The 22832-nt window shown below is 39.8% G+C and overlaps 1 protein-coding gene across 13 annotated transcripts in view; it reads left to right on the top strand.

Moving 5' to 3' along the window:
- Positions 1 to 22832, top strand: part of SACS (sacsin molecular chaperone) — a 250637-nt gene that overhangs the window by 117092 nt on the left and 110713 nt on the right. For 10 of the 13 annotated variants that reach the window (XM_065594803.1, XM_065594784.1, XM_065594795.1 and 7 more), the window contains one exon: positions 12928 to 13025. The gene's annotated coding sequence lies outside the window, so the exon portion shown is untranslated. The other 3 variants (XM_065594809.1, XM_065594805.1, XM_065594829.1) reach the window with 3 other exon arrangements.

Raw genomic sequence — 22832 nt, forward strand, 5'->3', positions numbered from 1 at the left:
TCAACCATTTACACTAGTTTAAACCTGCAAGTGACCCGTGCTCCATGCTGCAAAGGAAGACAACCCCTCCCAGGGTCTTTGCCAATCTGACCTGGGGGATAATTCTTTCCTGACCTCAAATATGGAAGTCAGTTGGACCCTCAGCATTTCGGCAAGACCCAACAGCCAAATACCTGGGAAAGAATTCTCTGTAGTAACTCAGAGACCTCCCCATCTAGCATCCCATCACTGTTGGGGATATTTGCTGCTATCAGTCGCAGATTGGCAACATGTCATTGTAGGCAGTTTCATCATACTATCCCCTCCATAAACTTATCAAGCTCAGTCTTGAAGCCAGTTAGGCTTTTTGTCCCCATGGCTCCCCTTGGAAGGCTGTTCCAGAACTTCATTCTTCCGATAGTTAGAAACCTTTCTCTAATTTTAAGCCTAAATTTGCTGATGGCCAGTTTATATCCACTTGTTCTTCTGTCAACATTGGCGCTTAACTTAAATATCTCCTCTTCCTCCCTGGTATTTATCTCACTGATGTGTTTAAAGAGAGCAATCATATCTCCCCACAGCCTTTGTTTGGTTAGGCTAAACAAGCCAAGCTCTCTGAGTCTCCTCTCATTAGGTCAGTTTTCCATTCCTCTGATCATCCTAGTAGTCCTTCTCTGCACCTGTTCCTGTTTGAATTAATCAACATGAACCAAATGTTTCTTCAAAATCCTAACAGCTAGAGACTTACTTTTTTGTTTTTTAATGTAAGCTAAGATTCTTGAGAACATGATAGTAGGTTCAGAGAGGCGCTGGTATGTTGGCTGGGCATGCATCAGCTGTTTCTGATCCCTCTCTATATAATCATTCAGTGAAAGAAATCAGTAACCGTGTGGAAATCTACAGATAAATATTGGCGGAAAAGTGGTAGTACTCTGCTCTTAAGCTTCACTTGTCATATCTACAACTTGTACTTTCCTCTTGGTATGCCTATGCAAACCTTACAATTCCCTCACTCTTTTCATCCCGTTGCCTTCCTCCCAACCCTGCTGGTCTCTGACCCATCACCCTCTATCTTTCCTTCCTTGGTTCACTCTACCCCAGGGCCCTGGACATCCCTCAGCATCCCTCCAGCAGTACTGGCAGCTCCTCATATTTCTCTTATCCCATCAGGATGGATTCTGAAGCACTCTGTTTTAGACACTCCATTCCTTTCTCTGGCCCTAATTAAGCAAATACTTAAGTGTTTTGCTGGCCCTAATTAAGCAAATACTTAAGTGTTTTGCTGAACTTCAATCATGCGCTTAATTAAGTCTGTATCTATTCAGCAACACATGCTTAAGTACGTTGCTTCATAGTGATGAACTTAAGCATGGGCTTTAATGCTTTGCTGAACTGGTGCCTCTGTGTACAGTGGAGACAACAATACTTTCAGAAGTACATCAGCACCTAATTCCACACTGGATGAGCAACACGAGGTGCTCCCCACTCTTCAGGGTGAATCAGAATAGTACTTTGCCCAACCACGAATAAGTAAGAATGCCATTCTGACTTTATTACCTTCCTGAGCTTCAGCCACACAAACTTTGGCGTGAAAGAAAACTTTTGCCTTTATTTAGTAAGAGCAAATATTGTCCCAATCCTATGTCATCCAGTGTCTAAGCCCAACTGGGGTTGACAGTCCGCTAATCTAATATGTCACATTATGCCTAAATATTGGAGGACATCAAGTATTTTTCACCTGATCTTAGCTGTGTTTGTTATCTCATAATCTAAACATTTCTTTGTGAATCAGTATGAGTCATCTGATGTTTTATATAATGTACATACATAGATTTAATAAAAACAAGGTAAGTGGATTGGAAGCCCCATCACTTGGGGCATCTACAATTACTTTGGATAGTATGCTTTAGGGAACATCCTCTTTTCCAGGAAAATTGCATACTTTACCTAATAAGACTTTTTTTATCTCTTACTTCTGTGTTACTATGAAGACTAAACAATTTCTGTTGGTTTTACATTAGTCATTACAAAGATGATGCTAGACAAATTGCCCTTCTCTTTTTTATGTGTAAGATACAATATGCAAAATGGCTCATTTTTCAAATGCATTAGTATAGTAAGTGGAGGGCACAGAGGCTATTTTGTGTGAACATAATGGAGCAAACAGAATTGCACAGAGTCTCTTATAATGGAATGACTCCCAGGGGTACCCTCTGTCTTCCTCCTCCCCATCTCCACCTCCCAGATACCCATCACGATTTTGGAGTATATTATTTAGACGAGCAGCAATAACAATAGCATTTGAAAGCTTTGTGAATGGAATATTGAGAATACAGTAATAGAAAATACTATATATTTTGGTTATTCTGAAATCTATAAAACATAAAAGGATAAACAAAATATCTTTACAGTTTTTCTGTGTTTTCCTCACCATCCATCATAATTAACTGTCTGGAAACTCTAAACTGAAGTTATTTTCCTTACTAATTTCTCATTTATGTTTAAAATATTTCCCTCTCATTGCAAGATCTGTAGAGACCTTTGTTATAACTTTTTTCATTAATAATCTTTTGTACTTATAAATCACTTATCAAAGGAGCTCAAAGCACTTCACAGACACTAAAGAATTAAGCCTTATAATACTCTATCAGTTAATCTAATTGTTATTAACAGGTAATATTACTGTTTCACAGGCAGAGTGATCCTTGCCCAACAATTCAACCATATTTCTTCCAGTGCTAGGCTATTGTCATTTTTTTCATTAGAATAGAAGCACTGAAATATTTGTTTGGAAAAAATATATAGAATCACAGATATGTTACAAGACAGTATAAGAATAAAAAAAAGAGGTCAAATTGTGGGCATACCAATCTTGGCAGAGTCCCTTTAAGAATTTTTCTCATGCCACATGGAGCACAGTTGTTATCATTAACATCATCTGTTACATATGCTGGATTTCATGTACATCATATTTATTTATAGCATAGACCAAGGAACCAAATATTCTCATCTTTGCAAAGTCTCTCTCTTTTAACTGTGTATGTTGGGTGCAGCCAAGTCTCTATATTAATCTCCTTGCTTTTACAATGTTTTGCCTTTCCAGAGCTAAATTTTCCAGCATGCTGCATATCTCAATTTAGACACAAGACTCCCACATATATAAGAGAGATTCACATAGTTAAATTCCCTAGCTAAAAGCATACTACCCATGGAATGTAAAATGCCCTACCATTTTCCTGCAATTGTGGCTGGCAAATGGCATAGAGACCCTATTTGGCAAACAATATCATTAGCCTTTTAAGAATAAATACTTAGCAATTATATAGCGTTTTTTGAGTCCAGTACTGCTCAGATACTCAGGGTTAACCTGAAGCAACTCCACAGAAAGCAGTTGAGTCACTCCATATTTATTGTAATTGAAAGTTCAGTTTGACTCTACATATTTAAAGCACTTAAGAAATATTTATAAAAATCTTCACAATTCCATTTGGGGGTAGGTAAACAAACCCTTTCAAAATCCATTGGAGCTATGCTTGCTGTAGAGTTTGGTTCCACCTATATTGTAATAAAGTTTATTTGCTGCAGAGGTCCAAAAATCCTGTGTGCCCTACAGTTGCAGAGCATCTTATAAGAGAGAAGGGGAACGTGAGAAAACTAGTGCCCCATTTCCATACTTCGTTCTTTTCTATCACAAATCTGACTTTCCCCACCACTGGAGCTACGCAGCCTGCAGGAATTTCTGCATGTCTATAACAACAGTAATAAACTTGGCTATTATATAGTGACTACTGTATGTGGTTCCAAGGAGAGAGGGACAGAACCCAGCCAGCCCACGCAGTATGTAATTCTCTTTTTCATTTTTTAAAGTGACCTTGTATGGGCAGTTAAGGACTCCTCATCCCACATACTGGGGTGCAGTTGGGGTTCCCTCCTCATTTCCAGGTGCCTTTTTTTTTGTGGGAGGTAGGTTCTGTTTGATCTAATGGGCCAGGACTACCAAATTCTAAATACTCTATGCAAATTGCTTAACCTCTCCACCACAGCTTTCTCCATGCTTAATTTACAGGGGTGTTGTGAGGATGTAACACTTCACAGAGTTTAAGTGCTGTAAGTATTTGTTTATTTCCCACTTCCATGCTAACAGTCATTGAGCAGTAAGCCGAGATGTCTTTGAGTCATATGACTGTTTTTAAAATTCCCTTGCCAAATGAAGGAATGAACTCATCACCCTTATATTAGGACGTGGGGCAGTGCACTAAGCTATCAATGCATTTCCTGTTGCCGTTCTCCAACAGTCAGATTGTTTGCCATATATGACAATCAGAATCGGCTGTGTCTCTGTTATAGAAGGCCATGAAATGTGTACATGGGACATCTTTTGATTTAATGTATGTATTTATTTTTGATTTATTCAAATGAGTCCATCAGACTCTAGGCACATGAACACACAATATTTAAAAATATTACAAAATAAACCTCAGTTGATACAATGTCAATAACACAAACATTCTCTAACCCATAAAAGTGGAGACTATCCCCGCTCCCGTTAGAGAAAGCCAGTGTGAATAGATAGTCTTTGTCTGATGGTCAACAAACTCAGTACAAACTAAGTTTCTCACGTAGTCTCTAATGGTATATCAAACAGTAATCATAGAACTGGAAGGGACCTCAAGAGGTCATTTAATCCAGTCCCCTGCATTCATGGCAGGATTAAGTATTATCTAGACCATCCCTGACAGGTATTGATCTAATCTGCTCTTAATCTCCAATGATGGAGATTCCACCATCTCCCAAGGCAATGTATTCCAGTGCTTAACCATCCTGACAGTTAGGAAGTTTTTCCTAATGTCAAACCTAAACCACTCTTGCTGCAATTTAAGACCATTACTTGTCCTATCCTCAGAGGTTAAGGAGGATAATTTTTCTCCCTCTTCCTTGTAACAACTTTTTATGTACATGAAAACTATTATCATGTCCCCTCTCAGTCTTCTCTTCTCCAGATTAAACAAACCCAATTTTTTGAATCTTCCCTCATAGATCTTATTTTCTAGCCCTTTAATCATTTTTGTTGCTCTTCTCTGGACTTTCTCCAGTTATTCCACATCTTTCCTGAAATGTGCCCAGAACTGGACACAATATTTCAGTTGAGGCCTAACTAGCATGGAGTACAGTGGAAGAATTGCTTCTCATGTCTTGCTTAAAACACTCCTGCTAATACATCCCAGAATGATGTTTGCTTTTTTTGCAGCAGTGTTACACTGTTGACTCATATTTAGCTTGTGATCCACTATGACCCCCAGATCTCTTTCCATAGTACTCCTTCCTAGGCAGACATTTCCCATTTTGTATGTGTGCAGCTGATTGTTCCTTCCTAAGGACAAAGGCCTAGTATTCCACTTATTGAACTTCATCCTGTTTTCTTCAGACCATTTCTCTAGTTTGTCCAGATTATTTTGAATTTTAATCCTATCCTCCAAAGCACTTGCAACCCCTCCCAGCTTGGTATCATCCACAAACTTTATAAGTGTACTCTCTATTCCATTATGTAAATAATTAATGAAGATATTGAACAGAACCGGACCCAGAACTGATCCCTGCAGGACCCCACTCGATATGCCCTTGCAGCTTGACTGAACCCTGATAACTACTTTCTGGGAAAAGAGAGGCTGGATGTGATAAAAGGTGTTGATATAATTGAGGTGTGTGTGTGGTGTCTATATCCTAAAAGGATGGTCACAACCTCTTCATCACATGGAGATGAGAAAATCAGTTCAGCAGGAGCAACAGGACCCCATAAGAAGGTGAGATGGTACAACAGAAACAAAGCATAGCAACATTCAGTAAACTGTTAACCAGGAGAGAATCATTATAATCATAAATTTCAATAAGGTAGCATAAGCCAAAAGAGTACAAACCATCATTTTACCATCCTGGAGATCAACCTTGTCTTCAGAGCCTAAGGCTGGAGTCTTGCCTTTCAGTCGTTCTTTCCCTTCTGTATGTCCCAGAAACCAAATGGAATTTCGTTCCCTGGCGCACATATGCAAAGGGAGGTAGGGTGGGAGGGGAAAGTGAAGCTGGACTTAACCCCTTGTTTACTGGGGACCAAGTAGTTTACAGACTTTTTATACTGCAGTTTTAGTAACAAAAGGAGGGTAGATGTCAACCCCACCATCATAGGCGTGCGCAACCCATTTCATTAGGGTGTGCACCCAGGGAGCCCCGCCCTAGCCCTGCCCCTGCCCTAGTCCCGCCCCCATCCACTCCCTCCTGCTTCCCGCCCCCTGACTTCCCCCCTCAGAACCCCTGGCCCCGGACCCTTTACCATGAGATGAGGCTCCTAGCCTCCCCGCGGAGCCAAACACTGCCCCGCGGGAGCGCACAGCCCCGGCTCCCAGAGCGCTGCGCGCGGCGGCACGGCTCCAGGAAGGGGGGAGCATGTCTGCCTCACCACGGAGCCAAACGCTGCCCCGTGGGAGTGAGCAGCCCCGGCCCCCAGAGCACTGCGCGGGCGGCAGCATGGCTCCAGGGGAAGGCGGGGCAGGGGCCGGTGGCTTGCTGCATTTGGCCGGGCGCTCCGGCCCGGGAGCGCGGACCCCGCGGCTTGCCACGCCGGAGAGTGGAGCCATTTGCCCACCCCTGCATTAGGGTGTGCCTGGGCACACCCGGCACACCCCGTGCGCACGCCTATGCCCACCATCTCTAAATATTATTATTTCCTCTAGTTGCTTCTCCCAGCCAGCTAACATCACTTCTGTCTTATCCAGATTGGGTTTCAGCCAACTATCCCTCATCCAAGCTCCAGTCATGGCCAGACACGAGGAAACCTAAATGTCTGCACCATTTAGACCTGATGTACCAGAGCTCAGTTTCATCAGCATACTATAGGCATTGCAACCATAATGGTTTCACTTTTTGCCTGGCAGCATCTCGTACACATTGAGCAGGAGGAGTGACAGGGTAGAACATTGCAGCTCCCCTGATATTTTACTTGACTCTTCTTACCATTGAAAAGAACAAAACTATTCAAGTATGACTATTTCTGTCTCTGCCAGGATTGACAGACTCCAGAAGTCAGGGGATGGAGATGTCAACATATATATTTACCTCATTGGGAGATCATTGACCAGTGAGACCAACACTGTCTCCATATCATATGCTGGCCTAAAACCAGAGTCAAAGGAGAGAAGAGAGGCAGAGGCCTCCAGGTGTTACCAAAGTTGTTACCCACACACTCTAGAGCACCCACCCTTACCCCATTTCTAAGGCTCAGGATGTCACCTTCAGGGGGCTTATGGGACCTATTACCAGTGAAAGAGCCTTAAACAGTAATATCCTTTACCTCTATTTATTAACAGTTACCAAACCAGAATGCACACGCTAAGCATACAATGCTCACCACTCCCAATAAGGCAGACAAACTTTTTCTGGCATTGACCACTGTCGGAAGACAGGATACTGGGCTAGATGGACCTTTGGTCTGACCCAGTATGGTTGTTCTTATGTTCTTGTGGCTATTCAGGATCAGGTCATCCAGGGACTCCAGCTTCTGTTCAATATAGTTGGCAGGGTGTTGAGGTCTGGCAGCTCTGATTGGGCTGTGTCCTGGAGTTGGTTGCCAGTTTATATTGTGAAACTTGTCGTGCTTAACTATACCTTAACCAATCACTTTACTAAAGTATTACAAAATAATTCTTTGACCAATCCTAACATATTGTAAAACAATTCTTTAACCAATCTTAGCTGATTTAAATCTTGCAAAATTAGTTATGCAACAGACAGAAACAATCAAAGAAACAGATAGAAACCATACAGATAAACAATAGAGATGTAGAGACCATAAGGGTAAAACAATAAAGAAGTATAGATTTCACAATCACAAAGTGAATAAAGTGATAAGCGATTCTTTGCCAGACAGAATGCTATCAAACAAAGTTTTCTTGAAACTTCTTAAGATTTCTTTATCTGGTGATGGTGGGTACTATTAGGACAGGAGCAACTTCTTAACAGCCCTATATTATATTAATTTGATTACTTTAGAGTGAATTTGAGGATGTGACATTCTGCTTCTTGGCATATAGTTGCTTGGCTGCTGTCCTAATGTGGCTGCAGAAAAAGGCCTCGGACCTTACAAAGTTGCCTTACCAAACAGCCTAGTAATCTTTATTTATGTATTTATTTTTAAAAGGCAAGCAGCTCTAGCCACTGTCATTGGAGAGAGGACAAGTGTCAAGAGATGCCTTCTTGACCACAGGTCTGATTATCAGCACCTCTTAAAGGAGTGAGAACTTCCCCTCTGTAAAGGAAGCATTGGTGATGTCTTATGCTAACACATCTGGTTTCCTTATTAGTCTCCTTACCAGTTGACAATTCTAGATTGTAGGTTGTAGCCTAAAGTTCTCAGAACTTATCCATAAACTTAGTGAGTGGCCAAAACTCAAATATAGAAGAAATTGTATTTGTTTCTTTCAGACATCAGTCTAGCTACCAATATAGTCTGCATCCAAGTTATCATGTAGGCAAAGCAGTTGGGAAAACTCCAACACTCAACTTAGTATCTGAGAAAAGACCATGTGGAAAAGTTCTGTTGTTTGGGACTTTACAGATGCTGAGGTGGAGGGAAAAACCTCTTTGATGCTATCACAGCCACAGCCTAATAATTTTTTTAAAATGAGCTGTCTTCATGACACACACATCTTAATTTAGAGCACAATTTCTGCCAGCAGCACCTTAATCTCCCTCCTTCTGCGGATCTGTGAGAGATAACATCTGTGTACTGAGGTGATCTATGAGGGAGATGCAATGGCAGGAGTATTTCAGGGTTACCATTTTGATAGTGGAGTGTATAAAGTATTAGAGAATTGTATTGTCATTCTTTCTCAGATACCTGGAACCCATCCTCTTTCACTAATCCATCAGGTGGACCATTAAAATTGCTCCTGTACTCTAACAGGAGCAAAGGTGAGCCTTGATTCAAAAAGAAGGAAATAATGGCCTCTCCATGACACATGAGAACTTCATTCCCTCTGCTCTTTCTAATCCCAATCCAAAAAAAGATCCAGTGTGAACAGGTACATACATTGAACCAGAAACCTTCCTGAGGAGGTCCGTATAGAAGAAGGCATACTGAAGAACAGTTAAAACAAAACAAAAAATTAAAATAAAATTTTGAAGGGAAATTCAAGGTTTTTTTCGAACTGGGGAGAGGGACTAAAATGGATATTAAAGCGGAACAAGTTCTACACTGTGGGGCCCACCAGTGCATATTAATGAATACTAATACTGATGACTATAATGTTAATCACTGTAATCTAATCTCAGGCTTCAGGACTTCAGCTGGTCACCTGCAGAGGTCAAGAAGGAATTCTCCCTCCCCCTCTCCCCCGATGCACAATTGTAATCTATTTATTTATTTCCCTTTCTTACTCTAAAGCATCAGAGATCTTCCACAGCTGGAGATAGGACACCAGCTATGGTGGGCTGGTGTTCTGAGGTGTTACAGAAAATTCTGTATCTTAGATGCCTAGCTGGTGTGTCTTTCTCACATGCTCAGGGTCTAACTGATCACCAGATTTGGGGTTGGGAAGGAATTTCCCCCCAGGTCAGATTGGCAGGGATGTTGGGGGTTTTTGCCCTCTTCTGCTGTGTGGAGCCTGCATCACCTGCTGGGATCACCTGGGCATATTTTACCTAATAATTTCCAGCCACCACAGGGGCCTTTGGCATTGCTGAGACCTCAGTCTCTCCTGTCCTCTACCTTTTGGCACAAAAAAAGTTTTCTGAGAACTAAAATGCTTTAATTCAACTAGAGCAGCAGCTCTCAACCTTTCCAGACTACTGTACCCCTTTCAGGAGTCTGATTTGTCTTGTATACTCTCAAGTTTCACCTCACTTAAAAACTTATAAATTCATACATAAAAATTCAAACATGTCACAGCACACTATTACTGAAAAATTGCTTACTTTCTCATTTTTACCATATAATTATAAAATAAATCAATTGGAGTATAAATACTGTACTTACATTTCAGTGTATACTATACAGAGCAGTATAAATAAATCATTGTCTATGAAATGTTAGTTTGTACTGATTTTGCTAGTGCTTTTTATGTAGTCTGTTATAAAACTAGGCAAATACCTAGATGAGTTGATGTACCCCCTGGAAGACCTCTGAGTACCCCTAGGGGTACACATACCCCTGGTTGAGAACCACTAAACTAGAGTAATCAGGCTCAGTATATGAGTATTTGGATTAAATTTATGGTCTGTGATATGCAGGAGGTAAGACTACAGAATCTAATGGTCCCTTCTGTCCTTAAACTCTATGAAACTATATTATTACTTTATCCCCCATTTTAAAGATGAGGAAACAAAGACACAGAGATATTAAGTGATTTGCATAAGGTGACAGTGCAAGTCTGTGTCAAAGTAGGAAAAGAACCAAGATATTCCAACAGCACAACATTACCGTGCCTCATTTCTTTTAAGGAAGTCAGTTCTTGAAGGACTTGAAAGGCATGTGAGTTCACATATTCAACCAGGATGTGACTAAGTAGGAGGTCTTAAATATAGCTAGAGCCTGCGCTTGAAATGGAAAAACTAAATAATTGTAAAAGTATTGTCTGCAATAACAATAGAATAAACATAAAGGATGCCTTTATTATTATTTATTATTTATTATTTTATATATGTTATTGGGAAATGGATCACCTTGATAGGTAAGCAATCTCCCTAATAGAAGTATCTTTTCTACTTTAGGAAATATGTCTGCATACTCATCTGGACCATGTCACCATTGTATCTGAGAGCCTGAAACAAGTAACAAAATGTTTTGTAAATTTGTTCTGACTGTCGTGGGGTAGGTACCCCTGTCAGAGGGCTGCTGGGCTGTGGGGAAATTAAAATAGGGGTTTGGCGGCCCAAGTGGCCTAATCTCTAGCATCACCATAGCGGCCCTGGCTCCTTGGGCAGCATGGCCAGTGGCCTTCTCAGCCTACAGAGTGTGAATAACCTCTGCTGAACCAGTGTGGGGTAGGTACACCCCAGCACACAGACAATTTTACTTCAGTATATTCAGGACTGAATTCTTTGTTAACATGTTACAAACTGTAGGAGGTAAAACAGGATAATAAAGTCAGGTACCATTAAGTATCATTTCTTCAGATTTTATAGTAGCATAGTAGACCAAGGTAAGAAAATATACATTTGAAATGATATATTTAAAATAAATTTTATCTTAAATTTTATGGTAATTTTTTGCTCAATGCAGCTCAGGCACTTTTTTAGATGAAATGGCTTTACATAAAAAGATTTTGGTTTCACACATATGGAATCAATTCTGGATATTACCATTTATACATGTTCTTTTGTATAATACCTTGAAAAGTTCCATTATGTAAAATATTCTTATTGGAACTTCAACCAAAGGTAATATATGAAACAACCAATGTCTGAGGTTTCTGGTTTACCTTTTCAGAAAAGTTCTCACGGGAGTCAATTTTGATAGTTAAAAGTACTAATTTCTATATCTAAACAAAATCTAATAAAAAAAAAACCCCAAACAAAACAAAACAAAAAAAGACCAAGATGGCATTTATAAAAGCATTCATTTACTCATTCATCGTGGGAGGTCAGGTTTTGATAGCACTTGATCAGTAACATTTTCCCACCAGCCTTGCTTCATTTCGAGGTTATTAATAAAACCTGATGGTGGTGCTGTTGTGCAGAATTTTTTCTGTCAAACCATTTCTGGCTCCATTCTCCCTTCCATTCTAAAGCTAGGATATAGGTTCTTAGTGCAGTCTATTTAACACCACGTTCAAATAGTTGCATGTAGCAACATTCTCCTTTCCCTTTCCTTAGCTTTCTGACAATTTGCAGAAGAGCTAAGGGAAAAACTTGGCAAGAAAAAAGACAGGCTAGCTAGATGATAGTACAGTGGTAAACCTCAAGCAAAGAAAGCACAGCTCTGTCCAGAAAAGATTGAATGTTTATTACAACATATTATAACAAAAGAATGATGTACTAGCCTGAGCATGCTGTACTCTATTTTTGGTTATCAATTAAAGTCTTTTTGGGGGGTTTTCCCTTTAAATGACCCTTTTCCAGCACACCTTCCTGGTAGTTGACCTGGCTCCAGCAACAGCCGGAGCTCCAGTGTTGTTCTTTTACCTCCGACGGTAGCAGGTTGTTACTATGTTCTTTTTCACTAGTAAGTATTTTGGCCCAGACCCGCAAAGATATTTAGGCTCTTAACTGTTAGGAGCTTAAATATATTTGTGGATCTGGGCCTATGTTCCTTTTTCTATTGTCTGCCTTGGGGTGACTTCTGCAGTAATGCTTTCTCTCATATCCTGGAAAGTGATACATGCTTATATATTATCAAGTGGATGATCTCGGATAATGACAGAGCAAACAAAAATAGAAAACTCATTCACTCAGAAATCTAGGTGCTCTTTATTCCCTTTTTCTTCTTCTCTCTTGCCACGCCCCTATTTGGCGTCGGCGACTTTTATAGCCTTCTTCCAAAACTCATGATTGTATGCCTGACTGTTGTGCAAATTGGTCTCTCTAAGGTCCACTGATATCCAGGTACCAAGTCTTTGGTCTCCTCCTGTAGTCGTCTTCCATCCAAGATCATGGGAAGGGCCATCTTATAAATATAACTCTTGGGTCTCTGCTGGACATGTCCATATCAATGTAGCCTAGCCTCCCTCAATTTAGCTTCAATTGGGGCAATTTGCATTAGGCTCCTCACAATTTCATGTTGTTTCCTATCATGGAGTGTCCAGCCATTTGACCATCTCAGCAGCTACATCTCCGTGGTGGAGAACATTCTGATTTATTTTCTTGTGGTTGGCTAAGTCTCTGTTCCATACATTAGGATGAGTCAAATTATAGTTTTATACAATGTGCTTTTTAACTTTTATTGGCATCTTTTTGTCATAGAAAACTGAAGTCAGCTCCTGTCGTTTGCACCAAGAAGCTTTAATACAATGCTGGACATCACACAGGAGGGCACCATTATCCTCAACAATTGATCCTAGGTATGTAAATTCTTACACTCTACTTAGCTCTTGCTGGTAATATCCTTGATGGTGGGTCCCTTCCCTTTGTTATCATAGCCTCAGTTTTACCAATGTTCACTCTAAGTCTCACCTGCTCAAAACTGTGTTGCCAGTGTTCAAGGTTGGTTTGCAGAGTCTCACAATCTTATTCACATATCACTAAGTAATCGGCGGACAGCATATTCCAAGGCGGTTCCGTTTGTATATTTTCACTTATGTGTATGATGGAATTGCTGATTTTATGAGCATAAATTTGATCTAGTTGGGATTACTGAAACTTGGTGGGATGATTCACATTAGTGGAATGTTAAAATCAATCATTATAACCTATTTAGGAAGGATCAAGTGGGCAAAAGGGGTGGGAGGTGGCACTCTATGTCAAAAGTGGCATTACCTGTTTCTGAGTCACTGATAACTTGGAAGAAAGATGCTTATAGATCAATGTCCTAACACAGAAATCACAAGATGCAGCACTAGCTGGTTTCTGCTACATGCCACCAAATCATACTAGGAAATTGGATGACCAACTCATTATGCTATCTATAATATGTAGGATAAAAAGCTGTGTGATCATGAGGAATTTCTATTTGAGTGACATGCTGGAGGTCTCATGCTGCCAGCACTAAAACATTCTTGGAATTTCTAAACATTATCACTGACAATTTTCTAACTCTAAAAGTATTGCAGCTAACAAAGGGGAATTGTTTTTTAGACCTTATCCTAACAGATAAAGAGGAACTGATCACAGAACTAAAAATTAATGGTAGCTTAGGTACAAGTGATCATGACTTGATTACATTTACAATGAGCAAGCGGAATAAAGTCCAGACCTGTTATATATATATACACACACACACACTCTTTGTGCTTTAATAGGGCAATTTCACAAAGCTGAAAATAATTATGAGCCAAATCAGCTGGGAGGCAGAATTTAATCAGAAAAATGTGAATGATAATTGGGAATAATTTAGGAACACTTTACTAGATGCCCAAAAAACTACAATCCCACTATTGAAGAAGAAGACTGTACTGGTTAAAAAACTGACTTAGTTTGAGGGGAAGCAAAGAAAGCAGTAAAAAATAAAATATATAACAAATGGAAGAGAGAGGAAGTTGATAGTAAAGAAGTTAGGAATTGTAAAAAATTAATATGGGAAGCCAAGAAACATACAGAGAAATCTATGACCAGCAGAGTTAAGGACAATAAGGAGTTTTTAAAATATCTTTGGAACAAAATGAATTCTGACAATAGCATTGGTCCATTACTAAATGGAAATGGTAGAATTATCAATAATAATGCATAAAATGCAGAAGTGTTCAATAAATATTTCTGTTCTATATTTGGGAAAAAAACAGATGATATGGTCTCATTGTATGCTGATAACATTCTTTCCATTCCACTAGTACCTGTGGAGAATATTAAATAAAAGCTACTCAAGTTAGACATTTTAAAATCAGCAGGTCCAGATAACTTGCATCCTAGAGTTTTAAAGAGCTGGCTGAGGAGCTTGCTAGACAGTTCATGTAGCTTTTCAATAAGTCTTGGGGCACTAGGGAATTTCCAGAAGACTGAAAGAAAGCTAATGTTGTGCCAATTTTTAAAAAGGGTAAGCAGGATGACTCAGGTAATTATAGGCCTTTCAGCATGACATTCATCCCAGGCAAAATAATGGAGTAGCTGATATGGGACTTAGTTAATAAAGAATTAAATTAATGCAAATCAACATGTGTTTTTGGAAAATAGGTTCCATCAAACTAACTTTTTTGTTAACGAGAATACAAGTTTGGTTGATAAAGGTAATAATGTTGACATAATATACATAGACTTCTGTAAAGCATTTGACTTGGTACCACATAACATTTTGATTAAAAACAATAGAATGATATAAAATTAACATGGCACACAGTAAATGCATTAAAGATTGTCTAACTGATAGGTCTCAAAATATAACTGTAACTAGGGAATCATCACTGAGTGTGTGTGTTTGCAGCTGGATCCTGTAGGGATTGGTTCTTGGCCGTATGCTATTAAAAAATTTATCAATGACCTGAAAAATAACATAAAATCATCACTGACAAATTTGCAGATGACACAAAAATTGGGGGAATGTTAAATAATGAAGAAAACAGGTAACTGATTTCAGAGCAATCTGGATTGCTTGGTAAACTGAGTACAAGCAAACAATATCCATTTTAATACAGGTAAATGCATACATCTACGAATAAAGAATGTAGGTCAGACTTACAGATGGGGGACTCTATGCTGGGAAGAAGTGCTTCTGAAAAAGATGTGGGGTTTCTGGTGAATATGAGCTCCCAGTGTGATGCTGTGGTGAAAAGAACTAATGTGATCCTGCATTACATGCATAAACAGGGGAATCTTAAGTAGGAGAAGAGAGGTTATTTTACCTCTGTATTTGACTAATGTGACCACTGCTGGTATACTGTGACCAGTTCTGTTGCCCACAATTTGAAGAAGGATGTTGATAAATTGGAGAGGGTTCAGAGAAGAGCCACAAGAATGATTAAATGATTAGAAAACATGCCTTATAATGATCAAATAAAGGAGCTCAAACTATTTAGTTTAACAAAGAGAAGATTAAGGGGTGACTTGGTTACAGTCTATAAGTATTGGCACAGGGAACAAATATTTAATAATGGACTCTTCAGTCTAGCAGAGAAAGGTATAACTTGATCCAATGGCTGGAAGATGAAGCTAGACAAATTCAAACTGGAAATAAGGCATGCATTTTTAATGGTGAGTGTAATTAAATATTGGAACAATTTACCAAAGTTCATGGTGGAGTCTCCGTGACTGATAGTTTTAAAATGAAGCTTGGATGTTTTTCTAAAAGATATGCTCTAGGAATTATTTTGGGGAAGTTCTATGGTGTTAAGACAGACATGTCCTTCTGGCACGCCTCTCCGTCGCAAGCTCCAGCAAACCAATTCTCTTGTTATACAATCGTACACCTTCTCCAAGTCCACAGAGACTTTTCTGTCTCTTTTCTCTTAACTTCTCCATGAGGATTTGTAGAGCAGTTTTCCTCCTTCCCATCATAAACCCATACTGACTCTTCTAAATTTCAGCTGTGCCACTTAGATGCCTTTCAGTCATCTTCTTCCATGGTTTCATAGCATGTGATGTCAGCTTAACTGGGTGATAATTAGTGCACAGTTTAATATCTCCTTTATGTGCCTTCACTCCCTATAAATTGTAAATTAGCAACCTCTTTAGGAAGTGGTTTCAGAGTAGCTACATCCTTGAGCATGTTCACACCCTCTTAAGAAATACTTCCCTTTTTCTCCCTAACTGCAATATTGCAAATCCCTCGTGTCAGAATCATCTACTCCTCTTCAAGGTTTGCACTCTCATAAACTCTCTGGAAATATAAAATAAAATTGATAAGGAAACTTTTGCTTGATTTAACCCAAACCTACATTTCCTAAGAGTAAATACCGTCCTCTGTACTTGATCCAAACATCTTCTGTTAGAGGAGCAGTTTTGATCTGGTGTTTGGTCTCAGAAACATTTCTGTGAAGTACAGACTTAGAGCAGGTTTGAAATTAAAATCCTGCAGTGTTAATGTGCAATACATTTCTGTTCATCATATTCTGTTTATATAGAACTGTGGGGTTATTCTTAGCTTCTTCTATCAGGAATACAGATTGTCCCAATGGCTGAGGTTTAGCCCCCTTCTCCTTCTGGTCCTGGTCTTCTCAATGTGGCTCCTATTTAGTCATGTTTATTTATTTTAGTTGTATTCTTCCATGGAGCAATGATAGGGCAACAAATTCCACAACATTTCCACAGCCTCTGTAACCTTTGATGATAACATTATTCCTTCCTGATTGCTACTGGGACTTGCCATCTTTGTTGCAGTAATAATGAAAAGTATTTCACTGGGAATAATTAGAGTAATCCTGAAGTCAGTTAATTTAACACCTTTGAGGTAGAGGAAAGAGCAGGACTTTCACTTGTGGTATCCTCTGATGGTGAAGCATAAAAATGTATACAGAAAAGTCTGGAAAAACGTTACCCAAGATGAAAATATTGTTTCCTTGTGCTCACCTGCCTATATTAACTCGTCTCGTCTTATACTTACATACTTATAAGATTTTTGGCACAGGAACTGTCTTTTTGTTAGCACAATGGGGTCCTAGTCTGTGACTGGGGTTGCTAGGTGCTACGCCAATACAAATAATAAAATCCACTAGTAAAACTTTGCCTACAGCCTCAGAGTTCTCCCTAAAATTTATTTTGGACCTGATCCTGCACTCTTTACTCAGGAGAAGAAAGTCAATGGGGCAAATTTTCTCACCCCACAATGGGTGCAGAAGTCCTGGGAGGCAGCGGTATTGGGAGTGAGAGCTCCAAACCTTGTTTTTCCTGGAGAATATGCTTCCATCCTCACTAGCTGAGGGAGGTTTGATGAATTTGTGACTATATGGCCCAATGGCTGAACTCCCATGGAAATCACAGAGGTTGTTGCAGCCCTGAGACTGTAGTTGTCATATAATAATTTTACTGCTGTTTTGTGACCTAAGAGGAATTAATTCCAGTCTTACTCCCATACCAATTCTGCTTGCTTACAAAAGATCAGCACTGGGGACAATAGGACTATAAGATCAGTCCTTTACCTTGTCAGAAATTTCTATGATAAATATTGGCATTTTTGCCTGCATTTTTCATATTTCATCAAAAGGCAGCAACTCCCGCTACACTGAATGCACTAAACAAAGTTTTTGCACTCTGGAAAAAATGCTAATTTGGGGTAGAAAAATGTTCAACTGGTCTCAGATGGGAAAATGAACAAGACTATAGTTTGGCTATAATTTTTTTTAAATTCTTGGGTAATTTATTATTTAAATATTATAATTTTTGAAATTATCATGACAGATTGTGAAATAATATTTTCTTTATGAATAACTATACAATATACAGTCACGTCCTCAACTAGCAACACTGATTTGCAGCAGCTGAGGATCTGGCCCACAAATTTCATTTGATTTTGCTGCCCCGACAATAAGCATATTAAGACTGTGACAATTCCCATTCCAGCACATTTTGCTTACTGGCATCTTATTGTATTACACCCTGTCAGACCTGTTTCAAGTTTCTGCCTGTGATTTATAGGACAATTATCTATGAAAAGCAAAATTCTGTACATTTGTACAATAGCTGCAGTAACCTTGACTGTGAATTCTCTTTGAAGCTAGCTGGCATGCTTTTTACAGTAAATCTTTAAATTGTACATCTTTCTACAAGTACTTTGATACCTGGGTACTCCATTTTGTAGTTAAATTTCTTTGTTTCTAATACAAAAGATTCACAGGTTGTATTTTTATAGTGTCATTCTTTATCCCATTTGTTTTGATGAAAGATGTACATTTAAAGTTACATATGTTTTGGTATTTAGCTAGTATTCGGATATCGGCCGGAGTCAGACACTTTGTAAGCAGTTACTATGCAAGCTTCTACACCCTGTTGTGCCTGAAACACAGTTGCTGTTTCTGTAACTGAGCTGAAGATTCTCAGTCTTTCTTTCTTTCTTTCTTGAAGACAATGGAGCTTCTCCATATTTATAATGGAGTAAATGAGATAACATGGCCCAGACAGTTTAAATAAGTTGCCAAAGGCCACACAAATTGATGTCAGAATAGAGACTAAAACTCTCTTGGCTTCTAGTCCTATGCTCTATCTGCTAGACCATGCTGCTTCTGTCATCTCATTGTTCAGTACTTATGTTTGCTAATCTTTACCTGTATTTTCTCTTTCAAAGATCTGTTTTCCCCACACTCTCAGGCTCAATATCATGGTTAAGTACATGTTTTTAGCATGTGTCACAGTGGACACCATTTTTGCGGGTAAAACCTTCACACCACAATATGAAATCACTCTGGCTCAAATATGAGTTGCACAGTATCATTCAATGTACAATTTGCTGTTCAACCATTTTTTGCTTTTGGGGAAATGTTATTAAATAAAACAATTGTGCTTTTCTCCCTTCCATACCGTGGGCCAGATCCTTCCCCGTTAGTGCTGCATGGAGATGTAGCTGGTCCTGGGTTATTGACCATGCCATAACTTGGAGTTTCCACTTTGTTGATGACAGATGCAGTTGCAGCCAAGGTTCCACATGAACTTACCTAATGGAGGCTGCTCAGTGGATGCTCTGAATATGCACATGCACCCGCCACCCTAGTCAAGCGGCTGACCTGGCTAGCACAACTCATCCTTTTAGCTGTACTGCCCCTTATTGCTATTCTATTTGAGGGCACACCATTGTGGACTTTTTCCACTGGGATCCTTATGGCCTAGTTCATACCAGAAGAAGTCAACATAAATCAGTCGTGATTTTGTGATCAGTTGTACTTATAAACTGTATAAATCATACATTGTATTAGTACCATGTTCCCTTTGTTCACAAATTCCCACCTCCTCTAGACTTTGGACTGTGTTCAGTAATTTTATGGGCTCTGCTATGTATGTTCCCCAGGCTCCAAGTTGAGGTTTTAAAAATTTTGATTTCTATTTTAAGAGTTACTTTGAAGTGAATTACAACATCTAGCATGTAGTGGGGGTAGCTGTGTTAGTCTGTATCCACAAAAACAATAAGAAGTCCGGTGGCAGCTTAAAGACTAACAGGTTTATTTGGGCATAAGCTTTCATGGGTAAAAAACCTCACTTCTTCAGATGCATCTAGCATGTATATTACATATAGTGGTTCCAATTTGTAAAGGCATGAAGGGGGTGGTGGGAGGTTATCAAATGAGCCTCCAGTATCAGGCATAGTGAATTGTGGGCACAACTACTAAAATTTCAATGTCTACACAGGCAAAAGTAAGTAATTTAACATCTAAACATTAGTATTTATGCCTGTAACTTCACATCCACAATTAATTGCAGGCATCTGCAAAATTGAAGACTGTTTTTAAAAGTAAAGCCCTAAATTTGGGGGATTATCTTTTCTTTAATTAAATTTGTGTGATGCACTGGAAGGAGGTTTAGGGCCTATCTGTATCAGTTAAACAACTTACATAGCAGAGACATGGCAGGGGTGTAGACAGCAATCCTTCCATGACTATTTTGTCCAGGCCAGCATTTAGGAAGACTTTATATGGTCATATTAAGCAGTCAGAGAGCTAGAGAACCAGGGAACGCTACAGGGTCTGTCTGTGTCTAGTAGCTGACAACCAAGTTCTGTCTCTCTTCTCTACCATGGGAAACACTACTAGAATCATATCATTATGTTCATCAGGGTTGTAATTTGATCCAGTAACATGGTTACACCACCACTTGATCCCATCTACACAGGCAAAACCAAACAGATTTGGGATTATCATGTAAATTTGACAGTGTAGATCTGCCTTTACTGGCCAGGCTTTAACTTCCTCTTCAGCTAAATTGGCTTCTGATGTGAATCAGTTATATCTAAACTGCATTTAGGCACATTGTAGTGTCTCATTTCCTTGATTAGCTACAGTTGTCAAGAATACTAGTCCATACTTTTGTTTTCCATGGGAACTTCAACACTAATAGGAGTAACACATGGATTCCCTGGCACATCTGTCTTTTCATTTATCCTAGGGGGTATAGATTGCTCACAGCTATTAATACATTATCAGGACAATGGGGTTTAGTTTGAGTATTGTAAAGCATACCTCTTTTTCAGCATTCAGGTCATGTACAGTGTTGGGCACAAAATCAAAAATGAAGTCAAACAATTTCCCCAGATCAACATAATAAAGGATAACCCATGTGAAACCGAGCATAGAAATGGAGAATAGCTTCTGGGAAAGGGTGTTACCCATTAATTATGGAGAGATGGTCTTTCAATAGTTAAGGTTGTGATTAGCTTTCTATTCTCAGCCTGTTTTTTGACATTCCCACTAGCCAAGATGGTCAAAACTAAATTAATCATCCTGAAATTTCTCATAAGTTATTTTCTTCTGCAGATTTTTTGGGGAAAGTATATACCTTGGCCCTCCCTTCCGCTGGCTCTCCCTTGTCTTGACTTCCAAGTGCTCCTGCACCACAGTGCACAGGGAACCCCTGATTGTTGAGCTTTCCACTGCAAAGAAGGTGCACAACCTCTGTGTGACCTCCCTAGACCCTGTCTCCCTCTGCAGTAGAATTGTACCAGTTTCACATTCTGTGGAGTTCTCCACATCCATGAAGGTTGGGGCAAGATTTTCCTTGATTTGCATAAATGGTTGTAAATCATTAAGTAACACCTAAGATTGTGTTACTTTTCTGTTGGACTCTATGCTATACAAATATTGAAACATTTGTACAGACAGAAAAACAAGCTGAACCCACTTATTGAAAGGCCTGGAAAAGTATATGTGCCAGATTTTATTTGCAAAGACATTACACTGCCATTTCCAAAGTCACCAGCGGTGCATGTAGAATTAATTTCTTACCGGTACACTGCATTCATGGGAGGGACACAAAGGGAGGCATGTGACCTCTGTATGTGACCTCCCACATGACTCCTCACCGCCCCCAGCCCAGGGCCCCCAGGCTCTCCCGTCCCCTCCCCATGATCCATCCCACATTACCTGTGGGGGCTCTGTCCTCCTCCCTCTGCACTGGAGACTTCTGAACCACAGGACTCTCCAGAACTGCAGCAGCGAAAGGAGCAGAACATGGGGCTGCTGGGTGGCCCCACACCAGCAGCTCCTCCAGCACGGCTGTACCGCCCCCAGCCCTATCCTCTGGCGGGGATGCTGTACAGACCCCAGACAGGAGACGCAGCTGCATGGAAGGGCTGGAGAGGCAGGGCTGGAGGTGGTACAGCCACACTGGAGGAGCTGCTGGTGTGGGGCCGCCCGGTGGCCCCACGTTCTGCCCCTCCTGTGTCTTTCCAATACAGCATACCGGCTACAAATATCTTACTGGTACGGCATACTGGACCGGACCGCCCTACTCGCACCACTGAAAATTCCTCTCAGTTTTACATTCCCTTGTTTTTCATGTACAAATTAACTGAATAGATTCCTAAATAATGCAAAACCTCAAGCCAAAACAAAAAGACCCAGATTATTTGCATTTTAATCTGATAATTTCACAATGATCATATTTATATATTACAGCACAGCCTCGATTATTTTCTGGTTAGATTTGTGACTAATGGGTCCCCAAGATGCTAGCTGGAGACAAACATGTTTGACTATACATTTAAGAAAAGACCTACTAGCTGAGAGCCCAGTCAGAGACACAGAAAATAATTTACATTTGCACAGAGACAGAACAGTGAAATGCTGTCAATATTTTAAGGAGTTTCTACAAACATTGTCCACTTGGCTTATGATGAACCCCACTTATCAGGGATGTGTGTGTTTGCAATGGGGGAGTCGGTAGAGTGAAAGACTGGGGAATCTATTAACTTATTCTCCCCCTTAAACCAAAATGCATTTTTACAAACCAAGAGGAAGAAAAAAAATCACTGGGCAAACAAATGTAGGAAGCTGGAAAGGGCTAAAAATGGCTTTATACTGCATAATTCATTTATATATGCATAGTGAATGAATCAGTTAAGCAATTTGGCAGTAGATGTGTTGCATCAAGTAGGCACTATTCAGGTTGCTAATGGCAGTAATTCTGTGTATCAGTTTGAAGGAATGTGTACATTGTTCCTGAAAACTATACTGAGTGTTTGGACAGCATAACCTAGAGGATGACCTATATAAGTGGAAGTGGGGATAGGAGGTGAAGACTTTGTATCATCCCCTGTAAACCTAGCTGCAGTCTAGCTAATCGCCTCCTCTGTCTGCAGTCTA

Source organism: Chrysemys picta, chromosome 1 (genome assembly GCF_011386835.1).
Source record: "Chrysemys picta bellii isolate R12L10 chromosome 1, ASM1138683v2, whole genome shotgun sequence".
Lineage (NCBI taxonomy): Eukaryota > Metazoa > Chordata > Testudines > Emydidae > Chrysemys > Chrysemys picta.